This window comes from Pseudophryne corroboree, chromosome 6 (genome assembly GCF_028390025.1).
Source record: "Pseudophryne corroboree isolate aPseCor3 chromosome 6, aPseCor3.hap2, whole genome shotgun sequence".
NCBI classification, from domain to species: domain Eukaryota; kingdom Metazoa; phylum Chordata; class Amphibia; order Anura; family Myobatrachidae; genus Pseudophryne; species Pseudophryne corroboree.
The window spans coordinates 720,165,200-720,180,573 of record NC_086449.1 but is presented as its reverse complement, the minus strand read 5'-3'; the positions used below and the strand labels follow the sequence as shown (position 1 = coordinate 720,180,573).

Below are 15,374 nucleotides of genomic sequence, written 5' to 3'. Positions count from 1 at the left end.
ATCAGTTAATGAGAGACTGGGTTTATACTAATCTCCCTAATTGGCACTTCCTGTGGTTGATCCTTAAATAGTGCTCAGCTGAGGCTGAACTTTATGCAGCTTCCATTTGGCTCTGGACACTTGAGCAGTGAGTATGGTTCTCCTGCAGCTCCCTTCTGACACATGATTACGGTTGGTGATTATTTTTTCCTGTTGTGCCTCCTTACAGACTGAGTGTCTGACACATGTACAGAGCCCACAAGCTGCCATGAACTATTTCTACATGTAACTAGGTATGATCTTTTCCAAAATGACGTTGTTAGTGTATTTTCTTATGGTGTAGTTACTCTGTTATTTATCTAATAGGTGACTACGCCTTGCAGCTTCCCCTACGTTATAGGCTTTTTAACTTCATTATGTGATCAGGCATGTTGCCAACTTTGAAGGCCATTCCACGCATCTGAGTGATCTGGCTTGCCGTCCAGGTAATCATTTGCCTATCTAAACAGATAGTCCTAACGGTGGAGGTGTCTCTTTCATCACACGTGGATTATTTCCAAGTATCTCTTTTTTACATATATAAATAAACAGCTTTTTAATACGTTTTCTGGTTTTTGTGACAGTCTTCAGGGCCTGGGAGGCACTAGTGGTGTTGGTGTTGAATAAATCTGGGTTCTTATACATATTAATTGTAACTGTTTCTGATTGTATAGGTGATTTAAGTGCCAATCTTGATAAAGGTCCGCATAAGGACCGAAACGTCGATGAAATACGGCATCAACAGTGAACCCGAATAAAAATATACTGAATTTACAAGTGACTTCAGAGACTAATTTCTGGGCGTGAGTGCACCTTCCACCTAGGTGGTTGTTGTGGTATATTGGTGGCCTCTCAGGTCATTAGGAGCACCCGCCGTTGTTATTACTTTTGATGAGAGTGCAGGATCTTCCAAGACTATACATATACATATATATACATATATATACATATACATATACATATATATACATATATATACATATATATATATACACATATATATACATATATATACATATATACATATATATACATATACACATATACACATACACACATACACATACATACACATATATACATACACATATATATACATATATACATATATACATATACACATATACACATATACATACACATATATACATACACATATATACATACACATATATACATATATACATATATATACATACATATATATACATATATATATATACATATATATATATATACACACATATATATATATATATATATATACAACTCGTGTCAGTCTGGCACTCCTTTTAACAAGAAAAAATCACCTGCACCGGTGCCTTCATAGACGTGAAGATACAGACTTGGAGATGCGGCACTCTGGTTCACTTAAGCGGTAATAAACGGGTGTGGAGTCCCTTGTTTCAATCAACGTTTCAATATTTTATTTATATTGTCATCAGGATACCGCTGGTATCCTGATGACAATATAAATAAAATATTGAAACGTTGATTGAAACAAGGGACTCCACACCCGTTTATTACCGCTTAAGTGAACCAGAGTGCCGCATCTCCAAGTCTGTATATATATATATATATATATACATATACACATATACACATACATATACACATATACATATATACACATACATATATACATATACACACATACATATATACACATACATATATACACATACATATATACACATACACATACATATACACACATACATATATACACATACATATATATACACTTTATCTATTCCCATGATGAAGATAGTCGAAACAGCTGTCGGAATGATAAGTACTCATTGATTTATTCATGTTGCTACCATCATGTGTGCTATATGCTTGTTGCTTTTTTAAATGAATTTTCTGGACAAGTAAAACTTCCTTTTTTGCATCTAAGCTGTGTGCTGGTACTTCTGGGTTCAATCACCTGCGTGGTTATTCTCGGATTTTTTCTACATGATTATATCAACCGTGCACTAGCGTTTTGTTTAATGATAAGTGAGAAGCGGCTGCTTTTGTGGATTTGTTTATACATATATATACATATATATATATATATATACACACATATATACACACATATATATACACACATATATACACACACATATATACACACACACATATATACACACACACATATATACACACACACATATATACACACACACATATATACACACACACACACACATATATACACACACACACATATACACACACACACATATATACACACACATATATACACACATATATACACACATACACATACATACACATATACACATACATATATACATATACACATATACATATACACATATACATATTCCATAGACAAAAAACCTTACGGTTTCACATGTCCCATTAAGGCTTCTTAGACATGATCGAAATTTCAGAAACCTGTTGTAACTCTTCCACTCAAACTCCAAAAAGCAATGAAATTCCGATCATTAAGGCTGACGCCTTAATGGACGTGTTCCTTGCGCAATACAGATATGGTATGCCATCACAGCCTGTGGGTAAGTGCAGATTCAGCACTCTCACAGAGTGAGATTGCTGTCACTCACACAATGGTGGAGCTGCTAATTCACAGATTTGTGTGCTCATTGGAATACACACATGCAGTCTATGCAACTGAAGGTCTGAGCAGTTTTGTGGTGCTCCCATCCCACACAGTGCCCACAACCATCCCATTCGGTCACCACAACCATCCCACCTTGTTACAACATCCTTCTGACTCCATACATCCATCTCACATAGTATACACATTTAGCTCCCTCAAACATCTTGGTTAATTGCTAAAACTATAATACCCTATCTACGGTCTATGCATCTACACTTACTTCCCCTATACACCCCCATGCTGCCCTGTCTTCCCCAATCCCTACTGCTGTGTTCTCCCATCTGTGCTAGTCTGTACTAACTTATCTGCACCATCTGTCTTTCCCCACCTGTGCCTTGTCTGTACCACCGTTCCCTTCTCTCTGTGCTGCTCAGTGTTTCCTTCTTCAACGTCACTCTGTCTCCTTCAGTACATGGCACACTATTTTCTCTCCCATCTGCACCAGTTTTCTACCCATCCATGCCAGTGTTTTCAACCCATCTGCACCGCTCTGTCTCCCTTCCCATACTTGCTGCTTAATCTACCCCCTATCCACACCACTCTTACCCCATTCATGTAGCTGACATCCTGAAGGTAAATTTCGTGGATCATGTGCTCTTGGCAGGGGGATAACCGCTACAGCCCACCCCCCAGTGGTCTGGAAACGCCTCCGTTGTGCAGACCATACCCTGCCAATGGCATGCTAACGCTGTTTGCACGCCCCCCTCCTTCCCCGCAACCACCTCTGCCTATCAATCAGGCAGGGTGATCGCAGCCAGTGAGATGCTGATAGCATCTCACTGGGCTCCTGGGGTACGCACGCGCAGTGCGGCCATTGCACGTGCGCACCTCACAAACTAATTCAGACTGCGATTGCTGCTGCTGCGGTCTGAATTACCCCCTGTGTTTCTTTGTCCCCCCCATCAGTGCTGCTTAGTGTTCAACTCTATCCACACACTTCTGTTCCCCCATCCACACCGCTCTCCTCCCTCCAATCAACAACACTCTTACCTCATCTGAGCAGCTTTGTCTTCCGCTCAGACCTTCAGTTGCATAGACTGCATGTGTGTATTCCAATGAGCACACAAATCTGTGAATTAGCAGCTCCACCATTGTGTGAGTGACAGCAATCTCACTCTGTGAGAGTGCTGAATCTGCACTTACCCACAGGCTGTGATGGCATACCATATCTGTATTGCGCAAGGAACACGTCCATTAAGGCGTCAGCCTTAATGATCGGAATTTCATTGCTTTTTGGAGTTTGAGTGGAAGAGTTACAACAGGTTTCTGAAATTTCGATCATGTCTAAGAAGCCTTAATGGGACATGTGAAACCGTAAGGTTTTTTGTCTATGGAATTTCATCGCTTTTTTTAAATTTATTCTTTTTATTCAGAAATGTAAAATTTCACTGTAAGAATAAACATTTGACTTTTTAAATGTTTAATGAAAATGTTCGTATAACATCACTGTTCTGTGCAAAATTATTTTATTAACCAAACCGAATTGTTTAAGGTCCATACACACTTAACGATTTAATGAGCAACGTCGCTCATTTTCCCCCTCCTTGAGCGATGTCGCTCGTTTTATCGTTAAGTGTGTATGCCGCCAGCGACGAACGATGCGCGGCCCCGCGGGTCGGCAACAATCGTCGCTGTCGGTAGGTCATGCATGAAGGATGTGGACTGTCGTCCACGACCTTCATGCAGGGCTGGCGGGGGCGTGACGTCACTGAGCGATATGAGCGGTCATATCGCTCAGCGTGTACAGTTGGCCGCCGGCCGGCCGGGGGAAACATTAGATGATGTCGCTCACAGAGCGACATCGTTTAATGTGTATGGGCCTTTAGACTTTGGTCAAAATATTTTGCTGCCTTTGCAGCTGATGCAGGGAGGGGGGTAGGCGGCAGCAGCCTGTGACTGAGGCTGGAGGTAGGCGTGAAATGCATTGCTTGTACGTGTGAGTGCGTGGTGTCAGGTGCTGCGCGTGTATATGTGTGTGTATGTGTGTGTGTCAGGTGCTGCCTGTGTATCAGCTCCTGTGTGTGTGTGTATGTGTGTCAGGTGCTGCGTGTATATACGAGTGTGTCTGATGGTGCGTGTGTATGCGTCAGCTGCCGCACGTGTATGTGTGTCAGGTGTTGCGGGTGTATATGTGTGTGAGTATCAGGTGCTCCGCGTGTGTACAAGGGTAGGTCTGGTGCTGTGCATGAATACGTATGTCTGTGTCAGGTGCTGCGCGTGTACATGTGTGCATCAGGTGCTGCGCGTGTACATGAGTGTGCATTTGGTGCTGCGCGTGTACATGAGTGTGCGTCGGGTGCTGCGTGTGTACATGAGTGTGCATTAGGTGCTGCGTGTGTACATGAGTGTGCGTCAGGTGCTGCGCGTGTACATGTGTGTGCGTCAGGTACTACACGTGTCTATGTGTGTGTGAGTAAGGTGCTGCATGTGTATGTGTGTGTCTGATGGTGTGCGTGTATATGTATGTGTCAGGTGCTGCGTGTATATGCATGTGTCAGGTGCTGCATGTTTATTTAATTGTGTCTGATGCTACGTGTGTGTGTCAGGTGCCGCACGTGTATATGTGTGTGTGTGTCAGGTGTTGCGCGTGTATGTGTGGGTCAGGTGCTGCATGTTTATTTTATTGTGTCTGATGCTACGTGTGTGTGTGTCAGGTGCCGCACGTGTATGTGTGTGTCAGGTTGCGCGTGTATGTGTATGTCAAGTGCCGTTCCCCTTCTTCCCATCCCAGCTCTCTCTGTAGAATACAGCTCTGCACCCAGAGAGAGGGAAAGACTAGGGGGCTGATCACTGCACTGCTCACTTTTTGGTCATGAGTTCGGCCTCCTGTTTCTTCCAGTGCTGTGTTCCTGCAGCCCAGCCCTCCCTGTTGTGCCAGAGAATCAGCCCTTCCTTCCCCTGCCAGAGAGAGAGAGCCAGAGGCAGAGACACTCTTCCCGTAGCTGGCTTACCCCCAGTACTTCAGCACTGGCCATGCGGCAGTCAACAAAGGAGACCAGCAGGGGGTTCTGGCAGCATCAGCTGTGGCCGCAGCTGGATCGGGGAGGCCTGTAGTGTCTGAGGTGGGCAGCACTTCCTCCGCCGCTGTCACCTTCCCCTGCCGGAGAGAAAGCCAGAGACATACCCTTCCCGCAGCTGGGCTACCCCTAGTACCTCAGCGCTGGCCAGGCGGAAGTCTATGGAGGGGACCGGCAGGGGTTTCAGGCCACAGCAGCAGCGGCCGCAGCCAGATCAGGGAGGCCTGCAGGGTCAGAGCTGGGCAGCACTTCTACCAACACTGTCACCTCTGTGCTGGGCATGTACACCAGTCCGTACGGACGGAGGTGTCCACAACAGGCAGCAGTATAATGAGTCAGACAAACTCATTACACGCCGCCCACTGCTGCGCCGCATGCACTCGATGGAGGAAGCCTAGATGCGGTCCCCAGCTGCAGCGAGGGAGAAGGGTGATCACATCACCCTTCAACCCGGCACCTCACAATCAGCTGGGGATCTGCAGTAGCTTCATCTCTCTCTTCCTCTCTGACAGCACAGCAGCCCCTCTGGGTCCCATGTAGCTCTGCCCCCCTGCTCAGAGTTCACTCGGCCTCTCCTGATTAAAAAGAAAATAAGAGACTGACCTGCTGCTCAGATGCGAGGAGGGGACGGGCGGTAGGTCCTCTGTGAGTACACTACACAGTCAAAATTAACTCTGACTCCTCACAACAGTGTGGACTGCGGGCGACGTCAGACGCCAATTTGGGTGTGCTTGCCGCACTACCTGCCCATCAAGCCCAACGTGGTGCCATGGTGCAGCCCCGCCCACTATACGGATTCCATTTTGTATTAGGAACCCTATAACAGCATTCTGACATCCCTCCCCATGATGCTGCCATCCATACACTGCCGCTCTCACACAACTGTACACTGCTGCTCTCATACATCCATACACTGCCGCTCTCATACATCCGTACAACCCCGCTCTCATACATCCGCACACTGCCGCACTCTTACAGCCGCACACCATTGCACTCTTACAGCCGCACACCATTGCACTCTTACAGCCGCACACCATTGCACTCTTACAGCCGCACACCATCGCACTCTTACAGCCGCACACCATCGCACTCTTACAGCCGCACACCATCGCACTCATACAGCCGTACATTGCCGCTCTCATACATCCGCACACTGCCGCTCACATCTATACAAACATAGCCTCCATACATCTACACATCCAATCCCCGCGCAAGGGAACACTGAAATCACTATCACTTTTGCCCGGGGTGTGACCACAGCCAGCCACTACTCCGGCCACCTTCTTGTGACACCAAAATGCATCTTACCTATCATCAGGGTGGTGCTGCTGCTGGGGGTGGGTTGCTGCCTCAGTCTCCAGGTTGGTGCTGCGATTGGAGGGGGTACTGCTTCCCTGTGCTGCCACTGTCTCCCGGATCATCGTGCCGCTGGCTGAATTGCAGCTTGACGCTACTGCTGCCGGGAGTAACAGCTTCCTGGCTGTTGTTGCTGGTGGCTGCCTACTGCTCATTGCCACCGGAACACTGACCGGCTCGGCAGTGATGCTGGCGGAGGAGTAGTGGCGGTGGGGTGGGGGTGGGGGGGTGCCTGCTCCCTTCCCTCGAGCATGCTGCAGTGTACAAAAATAAATAATAAATAGAGAGCTTACCAGGGTGAGAGTCTGTATGGATCACAGTGATTACATGGGGCACAGCAAAAGGACACCTTGCTGTGAGGGGCTCTGCCCACACAGATTGCTGCACCCTCTCTGATGTCAGCCGCTGCCCTCTCGTTCTCTGGGCGGCTAGTTCCAGTGTGAAGTAGGAGAGGAAGAGAACACACAGGAGAGCAGCCCTGATATATAACAGAGGTGGAAGTTCTATAGGCAGCAGAGACGGAGACCAGCCAGCCAGTCTCCCAGTGCCCTGATCACTACACGCCTCCAGCACAGCATTACAGGAGGGTCCTATAGTGCTGCCCTGAGCTAACAGGTGTGTGTACCAAGTGTACCCCGTACAGTATGCTGCGCCCTGGTATCTCTGAGAGGGGTGAGGTCACCGTGCCGCTTTAGTATATGGCTTTTCCTTAGTACTGTACGTTACAGCCCTGCACTAGTGGTGGCAACTCTGCCCTATGTGAACCTGTGAGGTTATTTTCCTATTTACAGAATAACCGGGGAGAAGGCGGCCATATTGCGGCTCTCAAGTGAAGGCACTCTAATACACCCCCTGCTGGCGGCCACTGTGCAGGCGCAACAAATTGAAATGCCCGATCTCTAATGGGGCATATTTCTCTTAATTAAAAAAAAACTGTAACTTTCTGAAAAACCACAACCCCAAAAGGCACTTCACTGGGACATGCTCTATCTAATAAAACAAACCCCAAGTCATATATATATATATATATATATACACACACACACACACACTCATGTATATACATGTATACACAAATACACGTATGTCCATGTTTATGTATGTATAATACATTGATAGAGTACATTATATTTATGAATTAATTGCTTCCCGATTCTGCAGCAGCATCATCAGCACCACCAGTGTTACTCACAGTCACTTCACACTGACTGCTGCACAACACATCACTTAATTTCCGGGCCGCCCGCCACCTGGTGAAGAGACATGGGAGATGAAGGACCAGCAGTGCCACGTTGAGCGGAAGTATTGTGAATTAGTTACCCACACACTCCTTGTGACACCTGCTCCCCGTCTGCCCTCCCACCCGCCGCCTGCCGTCCGGAACCCGCACTGACAAGTAAGTCTCAGCAGAATGTGTCTGCCGGCGGCTCCCAGTCCCCAGTGGTGTGGCGGCCGCGGCACACTAGGACTGAGAGACCGCAGCGGGAGGAAAGCACAGGTGGGCGGGAGGAGAGCATGGGCGGACATCACCAAGTCACATTGCAAGGTGACGCCAGTCCCCCCAGTGAGGCCGCCAACTAATGCACTCAGCATAGTATTAGCAGCAGGCAGAGGGGGGGCGGGCGCATCGGTGGTGGGAGGTACGGAAATGAGCTGCAGGCTAGGCTCCACCGATCACACACTCAGTGATCACTGTGCTACAGCAAGCGTGGCGTGCAGCGGTGCTGGACATTAGGGAGTGCCTGTGCGCACCAGGCACCCCCTGTACGCACGCCTATGCGCTACCACCCCCCATATGCCACACTACATCACTATGCTATAGCCCTCCCATATGCTGCACTTCATAATTACACTATACCCCCCCATACAACATACTACATCACCACACTACACTACTCACAATAAAATTAAAGCATCCCAGTTCCTCATTCTTAATGAGCTCACGTGAGTTCTCTTCCCAACGGAGCTCCAGACCAAGTAACAATGAAGACACCAGCAGCGTGTAGGGGCATGCCTGGTCCACTTGTCAGGAGAGAGCAGTCACTGGAGGGTAAGAAGGGGGCGGGGCCTAGTCCTACAGACGGGAGAGAACACAGACAGGAGAGAGCAAGGTACAGGGGTAGAAGGGGACGGCTGATGTGAAGAAGGGGGCGGGGCCTATTCTTACAGGCTTTCAAAATTCGATTTTTTTAAAAATTCGACATTTGACAAATTCGACTTTTCTGCAATGGTACAAATGCGGCAATTCGACAAAAGTATATTCAATTGAAGTTTGTAAATTCGACAACAGTGCTTTTAAACAGTAAATTCGTCATTTTCAATCCGCCACACTTTGCTGGCGGAATCTAATAAAAAAATGTAAAAACATGTTTTTATTGCAGTTTTCTTTTTTGGTAATATCATATCTATTTATATTAGAAGGGATTAGGTACTTGGTTTGTCTTTTTTGGAGGCACAAGTATTATTTATATATTTTTTAAAAGATTATTATTATTTTTTAAATGGAATGTGAAAAACCCGTAAAAAAAATTGCGTGGAGTCCCCCCTTAAAGCATAACCAGCCTCGGGCTCTTCGAGCCGGTCCTGGTTCTAAAAATCCGGGGGGAAAACGGACAGGGGATCCCACGTATTTTTAAAACCAGCACCAGGCTCTGCGCCTGGTGCAAAAAATACGGGGGACAAAAAGAGTAGGGGTCCTCCTTATTTTTTACACCAGCATCGGGCTCCACTAGCTGGACAGATAATGCCACAGCCGGGGGTCACTTGTATACAGTGCCCTGCGGCCGTGGCATTAAATATCCAACTAGTCACCCCTGGCCGGGGTACCCTGGGGGAGTGGGGACCCCTTCAATCAAGGGGTCCCCCCCCCCAGCCACCCAAGGGTCAGGGGTGAAGCCCGAGGCTGTCCCCCCCATAAAAGGGCTGCGGATGGGAGGCTGATAGCCTTGAGAAAATTGAAAGAATATTGTTTTTTCCAGTAGTACTACAAGTCCCAGCAAGCCTCCCCCGCAAGCTGGTACTTTGAGAACCACAAGTACCAGCATGCTGGAGAAAAACGGGCCCGCTGGTACCTGTAGTTCTACTGGGAAAAAGATACCCAAATAAAAACAGGACACAGACACCGTGAAAGTATAACTTTATTTCACACCTGCCGACACACACATACTTACCTATGTTGACACGAAGCAGTCGGTCCTCTTCTCCAAGTAGAATCCACGGGTAACTGAAAATAAAAGATAATTATACTCACCTGATCCAGGTTCCAGATTAAATCCACGTACTTGGCAAAACAAACCGAACACACGGACCAGACGGACTGAAAGGGGTCCCATGTCCACGAATGCAGACATCCGAATCTCGCGAGAATCCGACAGCGGGATGACAACGTTCGGGCGCGCTCGGGTTAGCCGAGCGAGGCGGGAAGGTTCGAACCTGCCTCGGACCCGTGTAAAATGGGTGAAGTTCGGGGGGTTCGGATTCCGACGAACCGAACCCACTCATCACTAGTATGTACGTGTGCGTCAGGTGCCGTGCGTGTACGTACGTGTGTCAGGTGTCGTGCGTGTACGTGTGTGTGTGTCAGGTGGCGCGTACCTACATGTGTATGTCAGGTGCTGTGCATGTGTGTACGTACACGCGTGTATGTGTCAGGTGCCGCACGTGTACGTGTGTGTGTGACAGGAGCCGCGCATGTACATGTGTGTGGGTGTCAGGAACCGCGCGTGTACGTACATATATGTGTATGTGTGTGTGTCAGGAGCCGCGCGTGTACGTACATGTGTGTATGTGTGTCAGGAGCCACGCGTGTGCATACGTGTGTGTGTGTGTCAGGTGCCACACGTGTATGTACGTATGTGTGTGCCTGGAGCCGCGCGTGTACATACATGTGTGTGTGTGTGTGTGTGTCTCAGGTGCTGCACGTGTATATGTGTGTATCTCAGGGGCTTCATTTGTATGCGTCAGCTGCCACGTGGGTGTCAGGTGTTGAGAGTGTATGTGTTTGTGTCAGGTGTCGCATCTGCATGTGTGCGACTGTCAGGTGCTGCGCGTGTATGTGTGTGTCAGGTGCTGCATGTATATATGTGTGTGTTAGGTGCTGTTCATGTATGTGGGAGTGGCAGGTGCTGCATGTGTATATATGTGTGAGTAGCAGGTGCTGCGTGTGTATATGATTGTGTGTCAGGTGCTGTGCGTGCGTGCGTTAAATGCCACATGTATATATGTGTCAGGTGCTGCCTGTGTGTGTCAGGTGCTGCATGTCTGTATGTGTGTGGGTGTGTCAGGTGCTGCATGTCTGTGTGTGTGGGTGTGTCAGGTGCTGCATGTCTGTGTGTGTGTGTGTGTGTCTTTCAGGTGCTGCATGTGTGTGCCAGGTGCTGCATGTCTGCGTGTGTCAGGCGCTGCATGTCTGTGTGTCAGGTGCTGCGTGTCTGCGTGTGTGTGTCAAATGCTGCGTGTGTGTGTCAGGTGCTGCGTGTCTTTGTGTGTGCGTGTCTGTCAGGTGCTGCATGTGTGTGTCAGGCGCTGCATGTCTGCGTGTGTGTGTGTCAGGTGCTGCGTGTCAGGTGCTGCGTGTGTGTGTGTGTGTGTGTCAGGTGCTGCGTGTGTGTGTGTGTCAGGTGCTGCGTGTGTGTGTGTGTGTGTGTCAGGTGCTGCGTGTCTGCCAGGTGCTGCGTGTGTGTCAGGTGCTGCGTGTGTGCGTGTGTGTCAGGTGCTGCGTGTGTGCGTGTGTGTCAGGTGCACATCCCAGTTCCTCATTCTTAATGAGCTCACGTGAGTTCTCTCCCCAACGGAGCTCCAGACCAAGTAACAATGAAGACACCAGCAGCGTGTAGGGGGCAGGCCTGGTCCACTTGTCAGGAGAGAGCAGTCACTGGAGGGTAAGAAGGGGGCGGGGCCTAGTCCTACAGACGGGAGAGAACACAGACAGGAGAGAGCAAGGTACAGGGGTAGAAGGGGACGGCTGATGTGAAGAAGGGGGCGGGGCCTATTCTTACAGGCTTTCAAAATTCGACTTTTTAAAATTCGTCATTTGACAAATTCGACTTTTCTGCAATGGTACAAATGCAGCAATTCGACAAAAGTATATTCAATTGAAGTTTGTAAATTCGACAACAGTGCTTTTAAACAGTAAATTCGTCATTTTCAATCCGTCACACTTTGCAGGCGGAATCTAATAAATAAAAGTTGTTGTTTTTTTGGTAATAGCATATCTATATTAGAAGGGATTAGGTACTTGGTTTCTCTTTTTTGGAGGCACAAGTATTATTTATATATTTTTTAAAAGATTATTATTATTTTTTAAATGGAATGTAAAAAACCCGGAAAAAAAATTGCGTGGGGTCCCCCCTCCAAAGCATAACCAGCCTCGGGCTCTTCGAGCCGGTCCTGGTTCTAAAAATCCGGGGGAAAAACGGACAGGGGATCCCCCGTATTTTTAAAACCAGCACCGGGCTCTGCGCCTGGTGCTGGTGCAAAAAATACGGGGGACAAAAAGAGTAGGGGACCCCCGTATTTTTTACACCAGCATCGGGCTCCACTAGCTGGACAGATAATGCCACAGCCGGGGGTCACTTTTATACAGTGCCCTGCGGCCGTGGCATTAAATATCCAACTAGTCACCCCTGGCCGGGGTACCCTGGGGGAGTGGGGACCCCTTCAATCAAGGGGTCCCCCCCCCCCCCAGCCACCCAAGGGCCAAGGGTGAAGCCCGAGGCTGTCCCCCCCATCCAAGGGCTGCGGATGGGAGGCTGATAGCCTTGAGAAAATTGAAAGAATATTGTTTTTTTCCAGTAGTACTACAAGTCCCAGCAAGCCTCCCCCGCAAGCTGGTACTTTGAGAACCACAAGTACCAGCATGCGGGAGAAAAACGGGCCCGCTGGTACCTGTAGTTCTACTGGAAAAAAAATACCCAAATAAAAACAGGACACAGACACCGTGAAAGTATAACTTTATTTCACACCTGCCGACACACACATACTTACCTATGTTGACACGAAGCAGTCGGTCCTCTTCTCCAAGTAGAATCCACGGGTACCTGAAAATAAAAGATAATTATACTCACCTGATCCAGGTTCCAGATTAAATCCACGTACTTGGCAAAACAACAAACCGAACACCCGGACCAGACGGACTGAAAGGGGTCCCATGTTTACACATAGGACCCCTTTCCACGAATGCAGACATCCGAATCTCGTGAGAATCCGACAGCGGGATGATGACGTTCGGGCGCGCTTGGGTTAGCCGAGCAAGGCGGGAAGGTTCGAACCTGCCTCGTGTAAAAGGGGTGAAGTTCGGGGGGTCCGGATTCCGACGAACCGAACCCACTCATCACTAGTATGTGCGTGTCAGGCGCTGCGTGTGAGTGTGTTAGGCGCTGCGTGTGAGTGTGTGTGCGTGTCAGGCGCTGCCTGTGAGTGCGCGTGTGTATGTCTGTCAGGTGCTGCGTGTGAGTGCGTGTGCGCGTGTCTGTCAGGCGCTGCGTGTGAGTGCGCGTGTCTGTCAGGCGCTGCGTGTGTCAGGCGCTGCGTGTCTGTGTCTGTCAGGCGCTGCGCGTCTGTGTGTGTCAGGCGCTGCGCGTCTGTGTGTGTGTGTCAGGCGCTGCGCGTCTGTGTGTGTGTGTGTCAGGCGCTGCGCGTCTGTGTGTGTGTGTCAGGCGCTGCGCGTCTGTGTGTGTGTGTCAGGCGCTGCGCGTCTGTGTGTGTGTGTCAGGCGCTGCGCGTCTGTGTCAGGTGCTGCGCGTCTGTGTGTGTGTGTGTGTGTGTCAGGTGCTGCGCGTCTGTGTGTGTGTGTCAGGTGCTGCGTGCCTGTGTGTGTCAGGCGCTGCACGTCTGTGTGTGTGTGTCAGGTGCTGCGTGGTCAGGTCCGTGTGAGTGTCATGTGCTGCGTCTGTGTGTGTGTGTGTCAGGTGCTGCCTGTGTGTGTGTGTGTGTGTGTCAGGTGCTGCATGTCTGTATGTGTGTGGGTGTCAAGTGCTGCATATTTGTGTGTGTGTGTGTGTGTGTGTGTGTGTGTCAGGTGCTGCATGTCTGTGTGTGTGGGTGTGTGTGTGTCTGTCAGGTGCTGCATGTCAGGCGCTGCATGTCTGCGTGTGTGTATGTGTCAGGCGCTGCATGTCTGAATGTCAGGTGCTGTGTGTGTGTGTGTGTGTCAGGTGCTGCGTGTGTGTGTGTCAGGTGCTGCATGTCTGCGTGTGTCAGGTGCTGCGTGTGTCAGGTGCTGCATGTCTGCGTGTGTCAGGTGCTGCGTGTGTGTGTGTGTGTCAGGTGCTGCGTGTGAGTATGTCAGGTGCTGCGTGTGAGTGCATGTGTCAGGTGCGTGAGTGTGTGTGTCAGGTGCTGCGTGTGTGTGTCAGGTGCTGCTGTGTGTGTCAGGTGCTGCGTGTGTGTGTCAGGTGCTGCGTGTGTGTGTGTCAGGCGCTGCGTCTGTGTGTGTCAGGCGCTGCGCATCTGTGTGTGTCAGGCGCTGCGCGTCTGTATGTGTCAGGCGCTGCGCGTCTGTGTGTGTCAGGCGCTGCGCGTCTGTGTGTGTGTCAGGCGCTGCGCGTCTGTGTGTGTGTCAGGCGCTGCGCGTCTGTGTGTGTCAGGCACTGCGCGTCTGTGTGTCAGGCGCTGCGCGTCTGTGTGTGTCAGGCGCTGCGCGACTGTGTGTGTCAGGCGCTGCGTGTGAATGTGTGCGTGTGTGTCAGGTCCGTGTGAGTGTCAGGTGCTGCGTCTGGGGACGGCGGGGAGGGATGGACGGACACAGCAGGGAGGGCGGGGGGGATGGACGGACACAGCAGGGAGGGCGGCGGGGGGGGATGGACGGACACAGCAGGGAGGGCGGGGGGGGGATGGACGGACACAGCAGGGAGGGCGGGGGGGATGGGAGGCCGGGGGGGGATGGACGGACACAGCAGGGAGGGCGGGGGGGATGGACGGACACAGCAGGGAGGGCAGGGGGGGGATGGACGGACACAGCAGGGAGGGCGGGGGGGGATGGGCGGACACAGCAGGGAGGGCGGGGGGGGATGGACGGACACAGCAGGGAGGGCGGGGGGGATGGACGGACACATCAGGGAGGGCGGGGGGGATGGACGGACACATCAGGGAGGGCGGGGGGGATGGACGGACACAGCAGGGAGGGCGGGGGGATGGACGGACACAGCAGGGAGGGCGGGGGGGGATGGACGGAAACAGCAGGGAGGGCGGGGGGGGATGGACGGACACAGCAGGGAGGGCGGGGGGGGGGGATGGACGGACACAGCAGGGAGGGCGGGGGGGGATGGACGGACACAGCAGGGAGGGCGGGGGGGGGATGGACGGACACAGCAGGGAGGGCGGGGGGGATGGACGGACACAGCAGGGAAGGC

The 15,374-nt window shown here is 50.3% G+C and overlaps 1 long non-coding RNA gene across 1 annotated transcript; it reads left to right on the top strand.

The window, feature by feature from the left end:
- Positions 1 to 208: 208 nt before the first annotated feature.
- Positions 209 to 824, top strand: LOC134935609 (uncharacterized). The gene is made up of 3 exons (XR_010180287.1): positions 209 to 272; positions 346 to 464; positions 693 to 824. It is a non-coding gene; the product is annotated as an uncharacterized LOC134935609 (long non-coding RNA).
- Positions 825 to 15,374: the final 14,550 nt, after the last annotated feature.